General features: G+C 43.0%; 1 protein-coding gene across 1 annotated transcript in view; it reads right to left on the reverse strand.

Annotated features, from left to right (window-relative positions):
* Nek11 (NIMA related kinase 11) overlaps positions 1-23,302 on the reverse strand; it is a 202,127-nt gene that overhangs the window by 153,915 nt on the left and 24,910 nt on the right. The gene's annotated exons all lie outside the window — the stretch shown is intronic.

The raw sequence follows: 23,302 nt of genomic DNA on the forward strand, positions 1-23,302 counted from the left end.
CTCTCTCTCTCTCTCTCTCTCTCTCTCTCTCTCTCTCTCTCTCTCTCTCTCCTTCTCTCCCCTAAAACGCTCCCAAACCTATCAATTGAATGTCAGTCCATATGCATAATTTCTCTTCTCTCTTAACTGTCCTTGGCATGCCATGCTCTGTTGCTGGCAGGATTTAGGAAGAAAAAAGTTTTAACTGAAAACATTGAATTGATAGAGATACTTACAATCTCTGTCATGGATAAATGGAGGAGCTCATTAACTCTCCAAATCATTAATTTAAAAAAAGCGTGATAGCATCATGAAGAGTGGACCAAAACACTACCTCTCCCCGTCCAAGAAAAAAAGTAGTCTGATGAGCAAACCAATTATAGCACCACACTGTAAACTAGATCGCCTGGGGACAGCACTTTACCATGCCAATTACACTGTGTAGACAGATGCTTCTGATTGCGAGGGAGCCTGGCTGCTCATTAAGGAAAGTTCTGTAGGACTCCTGCTAGAAAACACTTTGCAAAAACTATTAAGAGTCACTACCTTGGCATATTAGTAGGAACTCTTAATTAAAGCTTGTACACCAACTCCTGGTCTGCCAGCAGACTCCAGTCATGTCTAACAGGTGTTCACTCCGTCCTTGCCATATGGAGTTCCCAAGGATGGCAGACTCTCTGGTGTGCCCATGCACTTCTGGCCTTCTGTTTGAGAGACATGCTTACCAGAATCACTGGGCCTAATTACAGAACTGTTTATGCCATTGTGCCCACCATATGAATTTATATATGATATAAACTGATGGAAGATGAATATCAGTTTACCCTTGCTAGAAAAAAAAATAAACCAAAGGCTTACCAAAAAAGTTGACAATGACAAGCAGCAAAAATACTTTTCCTGTCTTAATGTGGTAAGCCTGTAAAACTCTACTCTGAACTCAAGATTTCTGAGTATCTTAGTAGAAGATAAATCTGGAAAAGTGTGTGTGTGTGTGTGTGTGTGTGTGTACGTGTGTGTGTGTGTCAAAAAAAAGACAAAGGGGAATCTAACCAAAGGATTTTAGATTCTGACAATGCGTAATAAGGTTGGAGATGCTAAATGGTTTTTATCTCTCAATGAATGTCATTCCAATTACTAACTCTTTACTCTATCAACTACTAACCTCAGTTATATTCAACAGACAGGCTCCTACCACTCTTTAAAATGTGTGCTATGAGCCTTTCATTCACTAGGACAAACCTTTCTCTCCAGCTGTAGAACTGTGAAAGAGCAGCAGTTGCCTCAGGTAATGTTAACCCCGGCTCCTCAGTCAGACTTGAGGCTTGGGAGCTTTGAGAATGCTGTCAGCACACTAGCCTGTGCTCCTGGGTAACAATCTATGGTTTAAAAGTTTTCAAGAGCATCAGGAAGTAGGGGTGGGGTGAGAGATACTTAGTATTGGCTGCACAGGCATGAGGACTTGAATCCCTAAATGTCAGGGGTAATCTGAGTATGGTGCACAAAGAATCCAGGGGCTCACGAGCCAGCCAGTCTAGCTAATCAGGAAATTCTAAATCCAGTGACAAACCACATTTCAAAAAGGAAGATGGAGAAGTGATGGAGAAAGACATTGCCATGCCAACCTCTGATCTCCTTATGCACTTGCATGGATGGGGACACACACACACACACACATAAACCTGCACACACACATGAAATGAAAATTCTAAGTCACACATTCTGCCCTGCAAGTTGAAAGTATAAATATAAAAATGAGAAAATTCCCTCATCCTTTGGTATTAGGAGATTAAACCTGACTTCTCTTCTGGACCAATACACACACACACATGCACATATACACATACACACACATACACACAAACACATATACACACAAGTCATATGTTTCTTCTCCAAACTCTGAGAATAAAATGCTTCTATTCTTAGACAAACAACATTGAAAATACAATTATCTTACAATGTAAGCATTTTAGCATGTTCACTTTAAAGGTTCTCCTTAATCCATTGCTTTTAAGCTCATCTCATCCCCGACCCCCCCAAATAAAACCACAGGAAACTGTCAGCTCCCACAAAGAACACACGGATTGTGGCAGGTGTGAGGCTCTTTCCAAGACATGCATGGGCTTTGGGCTCTATTCTCTAGTTACAGGAGTCTTTCAGAGTGTTGTAATTTTAAAAATCATTTATAAACATGTAGCTTTCTTCCCTAACAAGTGTGCTCACATTGGCTTCATTAGATGCTAAAGAGCCTGCTAGACTCCTTCCTTGAGAATGAAGTAGATTCTAGAGGAATGCATGGTGGGTAACAATCTATAGAAAACCTATTTTATTAAGACTTTTTCAAGGGAGGGGGCAGGGACAGGCCTGCTTTCATAAGTGGTACCGCAGACTGCTAATATGCCCAAAATAAAAAAAAAAAAAGAATGACATATAAAGACACATTTTCTTCTCTAGCCTCTAAAGGGTGTACGGCAGCAGGCAGTTTAATGACATCTTCATAGTGCTTTCGGTAATTTACCATGCTCCGGCTGGCATGCAGCTGTAAAAGTCACAGTGGTTAAGCATAATAATATAAAAGCCTTACACAGACTTGCAATGGCTCTCTTGCTGTGAAGGAACATGTGCTATAAAAAGCTTGAACATGCTTATTTTCCAGGCAAGCATCAGCCACTACACAATACAATATGAAATTTTCCACAGTGTTGTTCCCAGGCCCTGTCTGACCACTCAATAATGAAGCATAAGACTGCATATGCTCATAGCTTAGCAGGTGAAGCTGGGCCTATTAAGATAGTTGGTATCTACCATACTGTCTGGAGGGGACACAGGCACATTCTGCCTTCCTTGCCTAAAAGCATGTTACTGGACCAAAAGAAGGAACTCTCATGGCATACCAATGTAAGAACCATATCCACTGAAGACAGCCTGGAGGCTTGCCAAGGCAAGGGCAGCTTATCACTTGCTCAGTGGCTTTCAGTCTGTCACCCCTTCCTACATAACATGACAGATACTTATTTTATCAAAGCCTTGACTGTTTGGGGGAAACTATGACAGCAGAAAGGAGAGCTGTCCCTGAAGACCCAGCTTATTTTTGCAAACCCCCTCTTCTCCTGCCTGAGTGGCATGTTGTCTTCTGGAGTTTGCAGTAAACTGACAAACTTTGGAAAGTGATTTTTGAAATTTGGGATAACTGTCGCCAATTTGTTTCTCTTAAAAATCAGCCTACTGTTTCTATAAACAAGACAGATAGATGGCATATTTGAGAGATTCATCATGCATTATTCTCCCCCAAATGTCCATGTGTTCTTCCACAGTCTCCCTGTTCAACCAGATGCAGACAATACTTCAGGTCCAAGAGAGAACCACTACAAAAATTTAACTCAGCTCTTTGGCCCTTCCAAGGAGGGAATCTGGAGGAACTCTTGGCTAGTGGGTGAGTTGTCTCTGCCCTCTGAAGAGAGAAAGGTACTCTGGACCAGGGAGATGTCACAGGGTAAAGAAACAGAAAGGAAATGGAGTACTTCTGAGTCCTTGGAAGTAGCCAAGATGCTGGAAGGCGGTCCCAGAGAAACAACATTTAGAATTCCAAGAGGGCTCAGAGCAGGTCTGCGCTTTCTTTCTAAGACAAAGCAAAGTGCAGAAACACACATCTTCTGTGTTCATCTGTAGAAGGGCCTTCAAGTGGTATGTAAACACATGTACCCCAGAGAGTTCTAGATTATCCAGGGTCCTGTGTGAGCCTCACCTAAACATCAATGTCTCAAGAGAGGCCTGCAGGACAGTGGATGCAACCAGATAGCTTTCCAGCAATCTTAGAGAGAACTAGGATCACTTCCCTTGTGAGTTAGCATCCAACATCTACCTGCACACAGCGGTAAACACCCACCAACTGTGCCAGCACATGAGCATTGTGTAGTCCTAGTCTCTTCCATGTGGAAGCTGGGGAAGCAGATATTAAACCAAAAAGATGTGTGTGCATGGATGCAGTATAAATGCGTGCTTCTAACCCCTTAAATTGAGATGGATTCTGCCTTAGGGTGTCTATTGCTGTGAAGAGACACCGTGAGCAAGGCAGTTCTTATAAAAGACATCATTTAATTGGGGTTAGCTTACATGTTGAGCAGCTCAGTCCGTTATCATCATGGCAGAAAGCATGGCAGCATCCAGGCAGGCATGAGGCTAGAGGAGCTGAGAGTGCTACATCTTCATCCAAAGGAAGCCAGAAACAGACAGTCTCATGAACAGGGTCTCAAAGCCCACCCCAACAGTGACCTATCTCCAACAAGGCCACACCTACTTCAACAAGGCCACCTCCTAACACTACCACTCCCTATTGGCCAAGCATATTCCAACCACCACAAATGCTTTGATGTTAGGATAGAGCATCTGAAGTCTTCTGGCATCAGGACTAGGAAGGCAAAAATCACAGGAAATAGATTTTAAACTTAACTAAACAAAAAGTTTGGAGTTTTGTTTAAATTTTTAAAATTCATCATTTAAGTGTTTAGTAAAGAAGAATTTTAAGATAGCCCTATCTTGACTATTTTAAGGCATATTTTATATGCCTGTCTTAAATAGGAGGGCCTCCATTTGCCTCCTCTGGCTGCTCAAGACTGTCACCTCGTATCTGGTGGCACATACCTGTCACTGCAGCAACCCCACATCCAAACAACTTCCTTACATTGAAGCAGTTCCCTGGGCTGTGAATGAAGCCTTCTCCAGGTGACAAGCACAGAGACAACCCCTATGCACCACCCCCCCACACACACCCCCCTCACAGCCTCTCCTAAGTCAGACAACACTGATGGGCGGTGCATGTTCTGCTAAATTAGCTGTGTTCACCTATGCTTTCAACATGCAGCTGAACCGTATGAAAAACTTACATATGTGGTGGGCGGGGCTTTCCTTTTGCAGAAGACGGTGTTCGGCACCGTTAGTAGTGGTGCTGGGACCTCTGCTCTGTTCCCCATCCTTAGACAACTGTGGAGAGCTACCTATTACCCTTTATACCTGAGGTATCGAGAACTGGGCCGCAGGGCTTAACTCACTTGCTTTTCTTGAAACTTAGCCTCTTCTAAAGGAAGTTTAAGGCCACACTATTGCTCTCCTACTTAGTAGGAGTATCACAATAGCATTAACCTCTTGTTTAATAATATCTCCTATCCTTTAAAATGACATATAACTTTAGTAAGCATAGAGGTATAAACAATGGCAGAGATGGATAATTTTAGCTAGTACACTGATTTTTTTTTAATGAAAAGTCAAAACATCAAGATACTTAAATCTGGAGGGAAAATTCCAGAATGGGGAAAATCATATAAACAATTTTACTGCTGATGCTTTTCTTCCTTTAACAAGTCAAAAAAAGTTTATTTAATGCCTTTAGCTAGATAAAAAAGACAAAAATCTCTTACTGGGTCATCATCACATGGCAGAAACATGAGCCGGCTTTTGCTTTTTAACAATTTAATTTTGATCTCCACTCATTTGGGGGCTGGGAGTCTGCTTCCTCCTGTATATTCCTTTCATCACAAGCTTGTAGCAGGGTTCAGTCTGTCAGAGGCTCCAATGGCATTACAGTGTAAAGCAAGGACAGCAGACAGAGCTGAGGGACAGGCTGCTGACATAAGACTCCAGGATCCATGCAAGATCCCAGGCTGCTACTCCCAGAGAGACCTTAAGGTAGGACGGTTCACACTTCTGTTACCTTGCTGTCTACTGACTGCCCTCTATGTGGTGAGCACCATCCTGTGTGTTGGGAACACGAATGTGGAAAAGGTAAAGCTCCTGCCTTCCAAGCGCACAGTAAGCAAGTCTAAAACCCTTGTCAACTTCATGGTAAACCTACAGAAGAACTGGGAATGCGGCTGAGAACCCTAACCATTATGGAGAAAAGAAAAGGAAAATCTTTAGACTCAAGTGCCAGGATCCTGACTTTTATACAAACAAAATTCTAAACAACTGGATGAATCATTTCCCCCCCAAGTAAATCTTACAAAGCAAAAAGTGAAGTTATCACTCTTTGCTATTTTCTCAAAACAAATCAATACTCTGTAGAGGAATGACTGTAATTTTAGTCTTTGAATAGGATATGAGAATCAATAACATATAGCTTTTAAAACAAAACTACTTAATACATTAAATAATATTAAAATGTGTGCAAGGGCTTTTTGCTGAGAGGAGATATCACACTATTTCTTTTTAAAAATAGTTTTAATTCTTTAATAATTTCATTTAGTGATTTTGATCATATTCACTCTCCTCCCCTAACTTCTCTCATACCTACCACCATCCTAGACTTACCACCATCCCATACCTACCCAAGTTTGTGTCCTCACATTTTAAAACCCATTGAGTCTGATTTCTGCTGCCCATATACTCCTGGGTATGAAGTCAACCTACTGGGGAACATATCCTTAGAAAAAACTATTCTCCCCATTCCTGGCAACGGTCAATTACCAATGCTCCTCTGCTAGAGGTGAGAATTTGTGCCAACTTCCTCCCTCCAGGCTGGGATTTTTGTCTGGCTTAAGTTTACACAGACATTGTGCATACTGTCTCAACTGCTGTGAGTTTATATGTGTAGCTGTCCCGCTGCACCCAGAAAACACTGTTTTGTTGGAATTGTCCACTACCTCTGGCTCTTACAGTCTTCCTTCCCCTTCTCACCTATGAGCCCTGAGTTCTGGGAAGAGGGGCTATGATAAGGATGTACCCATCAAGAACTCTCAAGTGACAAAACCTCTTAAGAGACATGTAAAGCCAGCAGGTACACTAATGGTCCTTCCTTTCTCTCTACATATCTGCATCCAACTTCCATCCAAAAGAGCCTTGAGGCTCTGTCATGTTTTAAGAATAAGAGTGAGGCAAATCCCCAGTAAGCACTACTGTGTTCTAGAGGGCTCTTCATGTGGGCAATCCTGAAAGCAGATCTTGAGACAAAGGGTTTGTGTGGGAGTAGTCAATGCAAGAGAGTGACAGAAACACAAAAGGGGGAGCTATAGAAGGGGACGAGGCTATTACAGGGTTCATCACCAATATAGTGACCAACACAAACACCAATGGCTAGTCTTTGTGACATGATAGTCAGTGATAGCCATGAAAGTCAATGTTCTGTTCCACAGAACAGCGCTGGGGAGCTGCTCTGAACCCATCACTTCCCACCACTCCCTGGTTACCTGGTTGCAACTCTTCCTCCAAGTTGAATCACTCCTCCTGGAGAGAGGAGGGAGACTTACCAGACTAAAGTAGCTGATGAGACACTCAGCACAGCTCAGCAAGCTGCTAAACTCCTAAGGACCCTCTCCAAGATCAAATAAGCAGTGAACCATTGCTGGGGGTAGATGTCCACTCTAGGGGGGGAGCTCTAGGGATGGAGTCTCATGAGTGCGCTGGTCTTAACCCACATCCAGGTGGACTTTTCAGTGATGCACCCACCTTTGAGTCATCCCCCAGAAACCTACTGACTCACCCAACTAGACCTAAGAAAAAACTCTGTTTTGTTCTGTCATTGTTGTCCTATTAGACATGAACAGACATTTGCTCCTATGTCCCCAGAACCATTCACACAACAGGACTGCTTCTGGGAATGAAAGACTCCCTCAAGGGAGACCCTGAAGGGACGCGTACCCAAAAATACTCCAAAGACCGTCTTGCTGCAATCACATGAGTCAGGTTCTTTATTATTGAAGCTTCGGGCCAGTATGTGCCTCACGCAGGTGGTAGAGGAATCACCCTCAAGGCCCAAAAGCTTAGGGTTAACATAGGCAAAGGCGGGGGGAGGGAGGGGGTTGTGGCACAGTCACACACAATTGGTTGTCTCAAATGTCTGTAATGTGTGTAACCAGATCCCGGGCAGAAGTTTGGCAAATCTCAAGGGAACAGTCTCTGGTCCCTGTGGCCTTGACCCAATGTGAATGCTTATCTGAGCCAACAGACCATCTGGCTGAATTTAATTCGAAAGTTCTTGGGACCTCTGGTGGGAGTTTTTCCAGAGTAGGCTAAGTCAAACGGGAACAGATTCTCAGAACACTCAATTGACCTTTGTTTCCCCAGCTCTGCATCCCCTGTGACGGCCTTGGGTTAGTAAGCTAGCTGACCTGCAATTTTAACTACCCATATCTAAACCAAGGCTCTCTGTTATATCATTGATCTCAACTAACTCAAAATTCCTTTTCAGGAACATGAATGTCCCCTACCCTTCTATCCTGACAGAACAACAGAGACCCAGAACTGTAGGTATTGCCAGTGCAGGCTGCATATATGTGCAGAGTGTGTTATATGCTCAGAAGACACAGACAGGACCCCAACTCCACCTCTCACAAGAATAAAAATGAAAGAACTGTCCCTGTTTTTCTGCTCTACTGTGTCCATATTCCTAAAGATGGTGGGTACTTCAGTTAACTCTGCACTGCTGTGCCCTGACTAACAGAAACAACTTAAGGAGGGAGGGAGAGGGTCCTTTTTGTCACATAGTTTCAGAAGGATTCAGTCTGAGGTGTATGGGGGGAGAGTGAGTGGCTCTGTCACTAGTAGGAGAAGCAGGAGGCTTAGCAGCAGTTCACAAAGAACAGAGAACAAGTCAGAACAGGAGGTATAGGCTTCAAAGGGACCTACTCCTACCAGCCAAGGCCCACCACTTCTCAAAGACCCAACAGCCTTCAAACTAGTGCTATAAGCTGGGGACCACACTCAAGGCCTGAAACTGTGGTGAACATTTCAGATTCAAACTGTGTGGTGTTTGAATGAGAATGGCCCCTATAGGCTCATATATTTGAATACTTGGTTTCTAGTTAGTGGAACTGTTTGTGGAATGATTAGGAGGTGTGTCACTAGGTGTGGGCTTTGAAGTTTTAAAAGCCCACATTGCTTGCTTCCTTGTGCGCTCTCTCTCTCTCTCTCTCTCTCTCTCTCTCTCTCTCTCTCTCTCTCTCTTTCCTTCCTTCCCTCCCTCCCTCCCTCCCTCCCTCCTCTATCTTATTTGCTGCCTGTGGACTACGATGTAAGTTCTCAGCTATTGCTTCAGCATCATGCCTGTCTGCCTGCACATTCCCCATCATGATGGTCATGGACTCATTCTTTGAAACTGTAAGCAAGCCCCCAATTAAATGCTTTCTTTTATAAGTTGCCAACTAGGGCTGGAGAGATGGCTGAGTGGTTAAGAGCACTGACTGCTCTTCCAGAGGTCCTGTGTTCAATTCCCAGCAACCACATGGTGGCTCATTACCACTGTAATGGAATCTAAGGCCTTTTCTGATATGTCTGAAGAGAGCAATGGCATACTCATGTACATAAAATAAATAAATCTTTGGCCAGGCAGTAGTGGCACACGCCTTTAAACCCAGCACTTGGGAGGCAGAGGCAGGTGAGTTTGAGGTCAGCCTGGTCTACAGAGTGAGTTCCAGGACAGCCAGGGCTACACAGAGAAACCCTGTCTCAAAAAACCAAAAAAAAAAAGTTGCCAACTGGCTAATAATATGACATATTGATTCCTAGACAAGTGAAATCAAGTATCACAAAGATAGATAATAGATAGACAGACAGATGATACATATATATGATTGATTGATGATTGATAGGTAGATGATAGGTAGATAGGTAGATAGATGATAGATAGGTAGATAGATAGATAGATAGACAGATAGATAGATAGACAGACAGATAGATGATAGATAGACAAACAGTGGATAGACAATAGATGACAGTCAGAGATAGATTATAGACAGATAGCAGAATGACAAATAAATGGATAGATGGGGATAGGTAGATAGGTAGACGGATTACTGATAGACAGAGAGATGGATGGATAAAGCAAATAACAGTACAAGTAAGAAGCAAGAAAGAACTACTGCAGACATTTTTCTGTGGCAATTTCACTATTTCTGAGTATGGTCTAGATTACATTTCCAAGGCTGGCACTACAACACATTTTACACGTTGTTTTTCATTTTTAAGGAGCACAGAGTAAATAGAACTTTTAGAAGTGGGAAGCCTGAAGATGTGTATTGCCTAATAAAAAAAAAAATCACTGCTCATAAATTCAGTGACTTTTTTTTCAGTCTTTACAGATAAGAAAAATAAAAACAAACTGTGTCCTAGCTAGAGATAGGGCTGACGCTGAGTGGTATCTTGTAAGTGTAAGCTAGGGTCGCCTCCTGTCCGTGACCCCCTCATACACCTCATTGTTCGTGACAAGGTCTACTTATATCCTTGGTTAGCACAGAGGCTTTTCCCACGAGACTGTAGGTGCACAAAGGCCAGGGTAATACTTCTTGCCCTAGAATTCCCCCTTCCTGGAAGCATCCATGTGCTCGAATAAAACGAGACTTGTACATTCCTCACTCGTCACTTCACTCCACCATAGAGCTCGAACATCGCTTATGTCCACATGTATTGCTTTGTCCTTCTCTGGCTGACAATTGTCATATTGTGTTCATGCCAACAATCCCTCGCACACACTGGCTGCTCCAATAGCATCTGCTGATGACTGAATGATCAAAATGAACAGGACCCCAAGCACTGGGATCAGAGGTCCTATGAGTCACAGGTCTTCCACATGAACCCACAGTGACCCTTAGAGAAGGGGATCAACCCAAAAATGGAAATTTATTTTACAAATATGCTTTTTAAGATACATAATGGAATAGCACTTTCCTAGAAGCAGACATAACCATGGCAGTTGACAATAACATTGACACAAACAAAGAAAAACAGAGGTGAATGGCAGTGGGCACGGCTTTGCTCAGCCATTTCACCATATGGCAGAGATGATAATACCAACTGCAGTCATCTTGCCCAATGTAAGTGCAAGGTCACCCAGTTTTCCTAAGCCTATACCCTTATTCCATCTCTTTTCCAATTTGGGGATGGATTACTATGTTTCTGCGTCACTTTAAAGGTAAGCATGTCACTGGGAGATCAGGCAATGACAGTCCCTCCAGCCAGGAAGGTCCCGATCCATTAAATGAGTCACCTACAGTCTTAAGGAGCATCTCAGCAGTGGCAGCATGTACTCACAACCAATCACTGACTCTAAAGAAGACATTTTTGTCTCTATACGTAAAAAAAAAAAAAAATTCCTGTTTTAGTCATAGAGTTCCTCGGTATTTAATGACAAAGAAATCTAAAACATGTTTTAAAGAACAAACTCTTGCCACTCACTCTCTTCCCCTCCTTAGCATTAAAGAAAAACAAAAACAAAAACAAAAACAAAACCCACATCTAGTGACTGGAATGAGAGCCTCCTTCTGATGAGGTGTTAATGAGGCTGAGTCTCCTCTTCATTAATTACCGTGTGAGACTTAGAGAAAATCTTCTCATTGCCAATTGAGGCAAGCCCAGTGACACATTCCTCTAATCCAAGCACTTAGACGTTCAACACAGGCTCTAGAGTTCAAGGTCACCCTCTACAACAAATGATAGTCTATACACTCAAACCCTGAGACAAAATGAACCTTCCTTCTTGGAAGTTGCTTTTGTCAGGATTTTTAATTATAGCAAAGCAACAGTAACTACTGCACACACTTTAAAAAGCACTGAGTTTTAAGCAAACAGATTCTGTTTATGTCGGCAAGGAAATTAAAGAGCATAACAATGTCAGCAAGGATATGAAAAAATAATTTACCATGGATAATTGGGTTATCTTTTGATATGATTGTTCTAGGATGCAAATTCATAATTAATATTAGGTTAATATATAAAATGCAATATTGGGATGAATAATTCATGCCGTGCTTTTACTTTTTAATATTACAGAAAAACATTAGGATTGTATACTTTAATGAAACCATCAGACATGGCTCAAAGACTGCCAGGAAACCAGGATAGAGTGGCAAACTGACTCTTAAGAAGCAACAAAAAAAAGCTTCATTTTCTTGACAAGATCAAGCAGAAACACTAGTTAAGGTAATATTGAATTATGCTGGAAGCAAGATTTTGGTTTTTCAAATACGAAATAAGGAAAAATATCCGAGCTTTAGGACTGGGGATATGGCACAATGGTAAAAACACTTGCCTAGCATGCACAAGACCCTGAGATCCATCCCCAACATGGCAAACCACCACCACCACCACCACCACCACCACCACTACCACCACCACCACCAAGAGGTTTAATAAAATAAATCCCCAGTTATATCTGTAACAGGTGCTAGTCTCATTACAAAAGATAACCTTTTAAAGTTTGTAATTCTAAATTTTACTCTCTACATCATGGGGATGAATTTGAACATAAAGTAGATTGTTCTTTATGTTCTTAGTCCCTCTGAGATTTTATACTTTTGCTTGTGATTTGTAAGGTGTATGCATATGTACATGTTTGTGTGTGCACCCACACATGTGGAGGCCAGACACCACCATCACGTGTCTTCCTCTGCCATCCTCATCCTCATGTGAAGTTTTGGCACAGGTTCTCTTTACTGAATCTGGAGCTCGTGGATTAGCTAAACAAGTGGGCCAGTGAGCCCTGAGGATCCACCTGCACACACACACACACACACACACACACACACACACACACACATACACACACACACACACACACACACAGCCCAGAACTGCAATCGCAGAAGCTCACGGCCATGAGTGGGGTTTTGGGGTTTTGCATGGGTGCTAGGGATTCAAACTCAGCTCCTAATACTTGAGCAGTTGGCTCTTGACTCACTAAGCATCTCCCCAGTCCAGTCTTCATTTTGATGAGAAAGGGGAGGAAAATCAGGTCAGCTCTACTAACATAAGTCTGCTAAAATAAAATAAAATAAAATAAAATAAAATAAAATAAAATAAAATAAAATAAAATAAAAAGAGTCAATTAACAGGGCAAGGCCTCACCTACTAACAGAGTCACACTAGAATCTACAACTAGGAAACATCTAATTTCCCAAAATGCCAGTTCATTTGCTTGCAGGACATTTAGAAAGCACTGTGGACTGTGAGAGGACTTAGAGGCTGAGGAGGAACATGACTAACCTGTATAACTAACTTACATAACCTCTGGTTAACAAGCCTTCATTGCTGAGGGAGCCTCGATGAAGAAAGGGCTCTGGCCTCTGAGCACTCCATGGACCTCACAGGAAGGGCTGTGTACTTCATGCTGCACACCCACACTGTCCAGAGGAACTATGTATAAGATCATGGTCTCATGTGTAACTCTGAGGGAAGGACACTAAAAAGAGTCCCCTGTGAAAGTGTTGACCAGTCCTGTTTCCAGAGTCTCTGGAGTTCATTTGAGGATAAGTCTAAGTGTTTCCATGTTCAGATGCCAGCAGGAAGAAAGTGTTGGAACCCTAAGGTGTGATTCCCAGTTAGGGATTTAACAAGAGAGTCAGATAGTAAAGCGTCTTCTCATTACACTGTGCATACTAATCACCACAGAGCTGTTCAACGCTGCTTCTGAACGTGGAATAGCGTGTGCCAGAGCTGGGGATGGTTAAGGAAGGAAGGATGCAGGAAGATGGCTAAAGGTTCAGGGCTACAGATGGGGGGATGGATATTGTCTAATAGAAGCATAGCTATTACTGACAAAATTAATTGTATATTTCATGACAGTTGGCACAGTGAGTTCTGGATTTCCCCAACACAAAGAAATAATAAATGTCTGAGGTCACAACCATACCAGTGACCTCTGGTGATCTTCATGTACATGAACACACTGTATCTCATTAAAGAGTTCAGAAATTGTAGATCATTAAAAATGTTTTTAAATGTTGCCTCTGGTGTGACCAGTCTAGGGAACCCACCTTCCTAACGAGGGCATAGGGCCTGGCCAGGGCTGTGTCTTCGGGAACCACACTTTAAGTAGCAAAGCTATAGGTACTTAGGGATCCAGAAGCCTGCCAGGGAGAAGGGTACATAGCCCTAGACTCCCCAGAGCCGGAGGGAAGAGGGCTAATTTGAAGAGCAGGCCAGGTCAGAGGGCATGCGGCCTCTTGAAAGTCGGTGAAGAACACAATCTCATTTGATAGTGAAGGGCGGCCACTCAGCACACAGCCCAGGAGGCTGGGACTGCTGCTGTCCACTCCCGAGTCTGGCAACCTGGTGACTTTAAATTACTAGTAAGAATCCGTACAGTTTGGTCCAACTCTCTTAACTGCAGTTTATACTGGCTTCTTCGCACTCTGTTCTGAGCAGTGATAAATTATAGCTTCCCACTGACCCTCCAAACATGACTTACTGAACAGTTTATTAATGTATTTATACTTAGCCTTATTCCTCGGGTAATTTGACATAATTTATGTACTAAAGCAGAGAATTACAACCATTCAGAATAGGTGGAAAGGGGAAAAGAGGAAAGAATAGAGATGCGCTGGTCAAAAAGCGTTGCTCATTAAAGACTTATTTATCTTTATTTTCTATGTATAGGCATTATACCTGCCCACATGTTTGTATACCATATGTATGGCAGCACCAGCAGAGACCAGAAGAAGGCCTCAGATCCCCAGAGTTACAGGTGGTCATTAGCTGCCATGTGGGTGTTGGGAATCGAACCCTGGCTCTTTGTAAGTGTAGCTCTTAAGACTGGCAGTCTCTCTCCAGCCTGTTACTATTTTACTTTTTATTTACTTTTTATTTACTATTTTATTTTATTTGTTACTATTTTTTGATGCTCAAAGGCAATCCTAAATTTCATAAAGTATATTGCTATCATCACCACTACTACTAACTGTACTGTGGCCGCTATTGATAGGAACGCCGCGGGGCAATTCTTGCCCGTGATAAGAGGTCATGTCAACCTCTGGTTCCTTGTGACATAAGCCAGTTTCAATTTTAGTCACAGAGTGATGGAGGGCATTAATTATCTATTCAGCTGAGCACAGTGGTACACTTGCCTATAACCCTAGCAGTGAAGGAGTTGAGGCAGGAGGATCAAATTCCAGGCAGCCTAGGCCACACAGCAATATCCTATAGCCCTAAATTTAAAAACATAAAGAAAACAACAAACAAAAAAGGCTTACATGTACCTTAAATAGATTACTTTTTGAGAAAAATAAAGAACATCAGCTCACAAAAATGGTGGCAACGGTGGCAAACAGCAAACACCGCACATGGAGTGGTGACATGACATCGGAACTGTGCTGAGAGAGCACTGCCACGACCTTCCACCTAAAACGTTCTTTAAACACATTTGAATGAAATCGCCGCCCTCCTTTCTCTCTCCCTCTTCCATCCTCTCCAGGGTCTTCTTCCTACTTTCAAACTGATAACGTCTTTTTCTTTATTAATGTTTCATGTATAGTCACAAATATATAAACACCAAGTACTGAGTCCGCTTTTATCACTGTGTGCTCATGAATTCTGGGATGACCACTTTCTGTTGTATAACCAATCAGAGGCCGCATCCTCAGGAGAGGCCAATCCTCCTCCTCAGCAGTTCTTAACTGCCTGGAGTTCTTTGTCTAGGGGTGGGACCCTGTGAGAAGGGGAAAAATACTCCCATTTTTAACATAAAGAATCTGTGCTCTACAGTGGTTAAAGGCCACATACAGTGGCTCACGCCTCTCACCCCCGCAGTCATAAGGTGGAGGTAGGAGGATCAGGAGTTCAAGGACAGCCTCAGGTACACAGCAATTTTAAGCCAATCTGAACTACATAATGTTCTTTTCTCAAAAAAATAAATTGTACAACTCACTAATAAGTGGATATTAGCCAAAAAAAATGTACAGAATACCCAAGATACAGTCCATAAAACTCAAAAAGGTCAACAAGCTGAAGGCCCCAAGTAAGGACACTTCAGTCCCACTTGGGAGGGAGGAGAAAGCAATCACAAGGGGGAGGGAGGGAGAGGGGGGACATGGGAGGGAAAGGGACAGGGTTGGGAGTGGATCAGGGGGCACCTGATCTGGTATTGGGTGAGAGAAAAAAGACTGAATCCCTGAGGACCAGCAGAAAGAATGGAAACAGGCAACCTCAGGAGGTAGGAGGTTGAGGGGACCCTCCAGAATGTAACAGAGACCTGAGAGGTGAGAGACTCTCAGGACTCAAATGGAAGGACCTTGGATGAAATGCCCTATAGTGGGGAGAGGGAACTTGTAGAGCCCACCTCCAACAGGAAGACAGGGCATCAAGTGAGGGATGGGGTTGCCATCCCACAGTCAAAACCTCTGAGCCTTAATTGTTCCTGTCTGAAAGAATTGCAGGGACAAAATGGAGAGGATCCTGAGGAAAAGGAGGTCCAGCGACAGGCCCAAATTGGGATCCAGCTCAAGGAGAGGTCCCAAAGCCTGACACTATTACTGAGGCTATGGAGAGCTCACAAAGAGAGACCTACCATGACTGCCCTCCAAAAGACCAAAAAAGCAGTTGAAAGAGTCAGATGCAGATATTTTCACCCAAACAATGGACAGAAGCTGCCAAACCCTGTGGTTGAATTAGGGAAAAGCTGGAAGAAGCTGAGGAGGAGGGCCACCCTGTAGGAGGACCAGAAGTTTCAAACAACCTGGACCCCCAAGATCTCTCAGACACTCAGCCACCAACCAGGCAGCATACACCAGCTGATATGAGGCCCCCAACAAATATACAGCAGAGGACTGCCAGGTTTGGACTCAGTCAGAGAAGATGCACCTAACCCTCAAGAGACTGGAGGCCCCAGGGAATAGGGAGGTCTGGTGGGGTGGGGGGTGAGGGAGTAGGGACATCCTCATGGAGATGGGGGGAGGAGGTATGGGATATGGAACAGTCAGAAGGTAGACTTTGAGAGAGATAAAATCTGGACTGTAAAAAAATGAATAAATAAAATTTAAAAAAATAAATTGTACAAATAAGTTATTAAGGTTAAGGCCCTCCACCAAAGACAGTCAAGTATCGGTTTAGGACAGGATCTCAATAAGTTGCTTTCAATCCTCTTGCCTCAGCCTCCTAGGCAGACAGGAAAGCAGAGATACATAGCCTTACTGTGTCAGGCTAAGACCTTACCTCTTGACTCTTGGTACCTCACCAATTTGGAAAGCTATCTTCTAAGTTTATGGTATTGGAGACCAATGAGCTACACACGGTGAACTCAACTTGAAAATTCATTCTCTGAACATGTTTGATAATCTGAATAATTGGAAAAGGGGCGGAGAGGTACCATTCCCTCCAAAGCATGTGTCTCAATTTTTATCCAAATTATCCTTCAAAACTCATACAGCACTAGTCCTGACACAGTCTCTGGCAAAACTCAAGAGCTGGTGATTAAACAGATGGCTCTGAGCCTCTCAAACATGCAGTGGCAGCCAGCAGGGCTCACATGGGCTTATGAGGAATATGTCAAATTAACCTAATTTCTTTTCATAAGAGCATTACTTGATTGGTTGACTGGAGAGAAGCAATTAGTCATGCTATATCATGAGTTTAGACCATCTGATGACACCCTATTGAAAGCTGTCAAAGAGACAATTGTTAAGATATCCCTTTTTAATATAAGAGAGATGCAATCTTGGTGTGACTTGTGGCTGGTTGAACAAGCAGACTAAACATGCTAGTGTCTGAGGTCATTAGCAAAGCAGTAGTTCCCCACAATGCCATTTGCATCTGTCCCTAACAATGAGTCCTGCCACCCCTGGTGTGTATGCGTGCTGAGCAAGTGTATATATATATATATATCTGTACTAGATGGCGCATGCAGAGGCCGGAGGGTGATCCCATGATGTCTTCTTCAATTTCTTCTTTGTCTTGTTTTTTACTTTTTGAGACAGGGTCTCTCAATGGGCCTAGAACTTGCTGTCTATCTAGACTGGTTGTGCAATGAGCTCCCAGTATCTCTGTGTCTCTGCTCTCTTCCCGAGCTAGAGTTACTGGCACAAGCTGCCTTGCCTAGCTTTTACATGGGCAATGGGAATCCAAACTCGGGTCCCCATGCATTTTCAGTGTGGTACTCTACCCACTGAGCCAGCCACCTCCCCAGCCTTCTTAATATAAAATAATATCTTTACCAATATTTTATTAATGATGTGGATGAGACATAAGAAAATATCTGTCTATGTCATCGGGTGCTTCCCCAACACTGGGCATACAGCTCAATAAAGAGAAGTCATAAACCACTTGTTACATAGCTACCACAGCTCCTGGATCCCAGCTGGTAATTATGGGATCAAATTTCTCAGGCTTGAAAGTCTCTGTCCATTTACAAAAGGACCTGGGGTGTCTCGCTTACTGTAGTGGTTTGAATGAGAAAGGTTCCCACACAGGCTTATGTGACTGAACTTGGTCCCCAGTTAGTGGTGCTGTTCAGAAAGATTACAGAACCATTAGGAGGTAGAACCCTGCTGAAGAAAGCACATCACTGGTGGCAGGCCTTGAGAGTTTACAGCCTCTCCCTACTTCCTACTGGTTCTCTCTGCTTCCTACATAAAGATGAAAACGTTACCAGCCAGCTTCCTGCTCCTTCCTCCTTGGTTTCCCTCTATGATAAACTCTCTCTGGAACTATACACCAAAACAAACCCTTGCTCCCCTGAACTGCTTTTTGTTGGTATTCTATCACAGCAACAAAAAGTAATGAACACTCTGTATCAGTCCTTTCACAGAGTGGAGATTCTTTAGATGCCCTGGGAGCTGGGACGATGCAGAAGTGAGCGTGATCTAAGTGCTTCTAGACCCCAGCAGTAGGACTAGTGGGCAACAGGACTTGTGTGTGGTACTGTAACTGCAGTGCTATGGGGGTCACAGGCAGCTAAGGATTGTATGTACTTGATAAATCATAAGTTCTGGAGCTCCGGAGCTACACACACACACACACACACACTGAACTAGAAGACATCTAAGTTAAAAACCCACTCTGTCCTCTGCTCCATTTTCATTGCCATAGCCTGTCTTTTTAAAAGTCAATTTGTGTGTGTGTGTGTGTGTGTGTGTGTGTGTCTGACTGAGTTTGTGTGCACCATGTTGAGTTTAAGTACCCACAGAAGCCAGAGGGTATGGATCTGCTGGAACTGGGGTTACAGACACTTGTGAGCCACCATGTGGGCACTGGGAATACAACATGGGTCCTCTGCAAGAGCTGTAAGCACTTCTGACAACTGAGCCATCTCTCCAACCCTCACAGCGCTGCTCTGAAACCGACTTCATAGCAGTATAATGTATGTACAACAAAAGGCACCCACTTCAAGTGTACAGTTCTAATAATATTACCGTTTTATATGCTGTGTTAACTACAGCTACAGATAAAACAGAGCATTCTACTCCCACACAAAAGTTCCCATCATCCTTCATGTCCTGTAATGTCCCTGGGAGAGTTTCTTCTAGAGATTCAAAAACAAACCAGCCATAGTGTGTACTCAAGTCCATACCCCTGCTTTCATTGAGGATTGGATTTTAGAGATTTAGCACCGGAGCTGGATTAAGTAGCTCATGATGTGGCAAGGTGACTTTCCCACATCTCTGGTTGTCAATGAAGGAGAGGAATCCTATCTTTATTTCACTCAGTGCCAGGCCTCACCTTCAATCCATGGACAGGCTGGAAACTCTGAAATGTCCTACAGCCAGCTACTGAGAGAAATGGAATATAGAGTCCCTCAGGACAGGGTAGACCAAAACCAATAAAGAGAGTGTGCCCAGACCCAGAGTCTCAGGTGTGAATGGAGCTTGTACACCGTGAGCCCCAAGGCTTTCCCCTCTCTAGCTAAGATACTTCAGTGCCTTAGCATTTATTCTAGGACCTGAATTCTAGATCATATTTACAAAGACAATATGGGGATGGGAAACCCACAGACCTACATTCTTTCCTCACAGTACGACAGAGAAGAGTGAGAAAGAGGCAAGAGAACGTACAAGCAGACATGAGGTAGATGGGTCAGATGACGGTTGGTGACCAGCCAGCCCAGCTAACACAGTGCCCCAAATATGGAGCTTCATTTACGGTGATTCAAGAGCCATAAGCAACCTTTACCAAGATAGTGACAAGATAAAAGTAGTATTCAGAACAATCATTCTCCTTGAGCTGGAGGAAAATAATGAGCGATTAGCAGGCCTACGAAGTGACTGCAGTTGCAAATTATTAAAGGTCTGAATTAAGGCAATAGAGGAAAATGGAAGCAAATGGGGGACAGCCTTGAGAACGGGTGGGTGCCCGGGTATGTGGTGAGCAAAACAGATACACCCAGAATTCCTCATCAACCTTCAGGATCTGGGTGGCACCTACCAGAGAAAAGGATCCTTGCCATTGGATTTGCTAAGCCCTACAGTCTAGATATTCCAGAGGAGATTCCTCTCCAGGCTCTGAAAATATGAGTAAAAAAGAAAAGATCAAAGCCAGAGAAGTAAGTGTTAGGGGTGCCTGCTTTCAGGGAAGAAGGAAAACCAAGAATGTGCACAGCTCCTTCAAATCTTCTCCTACCTGTGGATGGAGGGGACCACAATAGAGTTCTGTCACTATAGCTGTGTGTGGCATCTTTCACTCAGCATAACCTGGAGTGTTATAACCTGGAGTTCCCAGAAATGAAAGAAAAGCCTCACCTGTGCTGAAGGTTCTCCAAGGCCAAATGAGTGAACTCTGTGTCTGTGGAGAGTTAGAATGTTGCACAACAGACCCAAATTATCTGGGGCTGCTTTCAGCCCCTTTAAAAGCTGATTGTGGTGACAACAATAGCAACCAACCAGACCTCCCAGAGCTCCCAAGGACTAAACCACCAACCAAAAAGCACACATGAAGGGACCAGCCGCATATGTAGCAGAGGATGGCCTTGTCGGGTATTAATGGGAGGAGAGGCCCTTGATCCTGTGAAGGCTCGATGCCCAGTGTAGGGGAATGCCAGGGCGGTGAGGGAGGAGTGGGTGGGTGGGTGGGGAAGACTTCCATAGAAGCAGGAGGAGGGGGGATGGGATAGGAGGTTTGCAGAGGGGAAACCGAGAAAGGGGATAACATTTGAAATGTAAATAAGAAAATATCCAATAAAGATAATAATAAATAAGAAGAATAAAGCCCTGAAAAATTTAAATAAACAAACTTTAGAAAAAATAAAATAAAAAATAAAAAGCAGATCATGACCCACCTCTGTGTCTTGCCCAACATTGTATAGATTATCAAAATGTTTAGAATGTGTGCTGGACAGACCTCTTTCTTTCAGCAAAGCAGGAGATAAGAATACCACCAGCTAGCGTCTCAGGTCTGCAACATGGTTTTCCCCACTTTGCTCTAACCTGCCTATGATTCCTGCCATAATTTATGACTTTACTTGCTTCATAAGTAATGAGAGCTCACCGAGCCCCTTCCACAGTGGAACATGTTTTTCATGGGTTCATATTCTCAGGCCACAGGTACTCTTATTTGGCTCAAGGTTAAACTATCTCAGGTTCTCTTTTTAAGAATTGTGTTATTGCATTGGCAATATTTTAGAGGGTCCTTCATCCTTGAAGCTATTATTCCAGACAAACACAAATCCCACTAATCATCAGACACTGGATAAACTGCCCCAGTGAGAAAAGCAGCCAAAACCTACAGTTCATGGTGACAGTTTTACTACCTTTATGACTAAGAATCTGTGGGAAATCCACTCAGATGAGATCATTGCATCTTTAAAACCAAAATAGTACAGTTACATTAATATACTAATCTACGCAAAACATCTTTCATTGGGGACACTGTCCTGCTCCCCACTCATGGCAATGCTAGCCCACGCTGACTCTTAGGCTGAGAGACCACACTGGTTTCTTAGGCATGGAACCCATGAAGTCACAGGAAGGCCAGTGTTCCAGAGGACCCTGCTTTGGGGTGAACACTCTAATGTCACTAGCTTACGGTTCTTAAACAGGGACCCTGCATTCTCATTTGCATTGGATCTCACAAGCTTATTATTCAGGCATAAATGCTATTTCTAATTCACTCTCACTAAACTAACCAACCTGATTCTCGGCCACAGGATCATTTGCTATTATTTAAGAAAGTGGGGTGCACGCCCTAGCTCCATCCATTCCTCGTGTCTTTCAAAGCTACCAACATCCTTCACATGTAAATGGTATAAGACAATGGTGCAGGCTGGGAAGTCAAGAAGATCATAAGAACACTGGGAGGAAGAAAAATTGTTTTTATGCCTATGCAAATCAGGTGCTTAAAGGAATACTGTCACCAAGGGAGCCACTTTAAAATTAACTTTTTGGAGTCTGTAGAAAAGCCTCATCAAATGAAAATAAACTGTATGCATACTTTGATACATAGGCCATTAAACACATGTACCTCACACCATGTTAATGGATCTTAATTTTGTTGATTTCTTGAAAGAACTATAAAAAGGAACTAACGCACACATCTGCAAATTGACAGAGCTTTGATGACTGTTATACATGTTCACAATCAGGATTTCTTTTGGCTTGCTATTTTAATGTTTGAAGTAGTTGTGTGTGTCTGTATGTGGGCATGTATGCCAATTCAAAAGGGCTCAGTGGGTAAAAGCACTTGCTGCCAAGACTGGTGATCTTCGTTCAACCCCTAGAATCCACACTAGAGAAAAGAATCAACTCCTGCAAGTGATTCACTGATGTGGACCATGCCTTGTATTTCCAAAGCTCTAACCAAGTGAGAAAAAAACCATAACAACATTGCACTAACTCAATATATATAAAACACAAAATTAATGTAGATATTTCTAATGACTTTATTGAGGTTTATTTCATACAGAAAACCTGCATTTAAATGTGTATAATATGATAAGTTTAAACATGCATAAACCCATGATAGAATCACCGTATATACAATTTCCTTTTGTAGCCTGGAAAGATGGTTCCGAGGATAAAGGACATTGCTGCCAAGAGTGATGACATGAATTCAATACCAAAATCCCACATAGCAGAAGAGGAGCAACTTCCAAAAGACATCATCTGACCACATGAGCACCAGGCTCCACAAAGTGTATGTTCATATACACAATAAATAATCAAACATTAAGTAAAATTCTCGTGTATTGAAATCACCAGTTCCAGAGGAAAAAAATATTTGAAATAAAAGTAAGAGTAATTGTTTAATGAGATAAAATATATTTCCGTGAAAACCAAGAAAAATAATGCATTAAGGTAAGGAGATCTTCAGGCAAGCCCCATCCCCACCCGGTGAGAAGCTATTGCCAGCTAACAGCTAGCTATTAGGGGAGGGAGAGTGTTCTATTTTGAGGGCGCTCTCACTGGTAGGCTTCCAGTGTTCTAGCAGAGGCCCCAAAGTCATGAACACATGGGCCACACTACTTAGACTTAGCAAGTCATCAGAGAGAGGGAGAGGGAGAGGAGAGGAGAGGGAGAAGGGAAGGGGGAGGGGAGGGGGAGAGAGAAACAGAAACAGAGAGACAGAGGGAGGAAGTTGGGGGAGCTGTTGGGGGAGCACAGGAAGATTAAGGAAGAAAATAGGGAAGAATATATTTCATTGT

Source organism: Grammomys surdaster, unplaced genomic scaffold, assembly GCF_004785775.1.
Source record: "Grammomys surdaster isolate TR1022 unplaced genomic scaffold, NIH_TR_1.0 126131, whole genome shotgun sequence".
Taxonomy (NCBI): Eukaryota; Metazoa; Chordata; class Mammalia; order Rodentia; family Muridae; genus Grammomys; species Grammomys surdaster.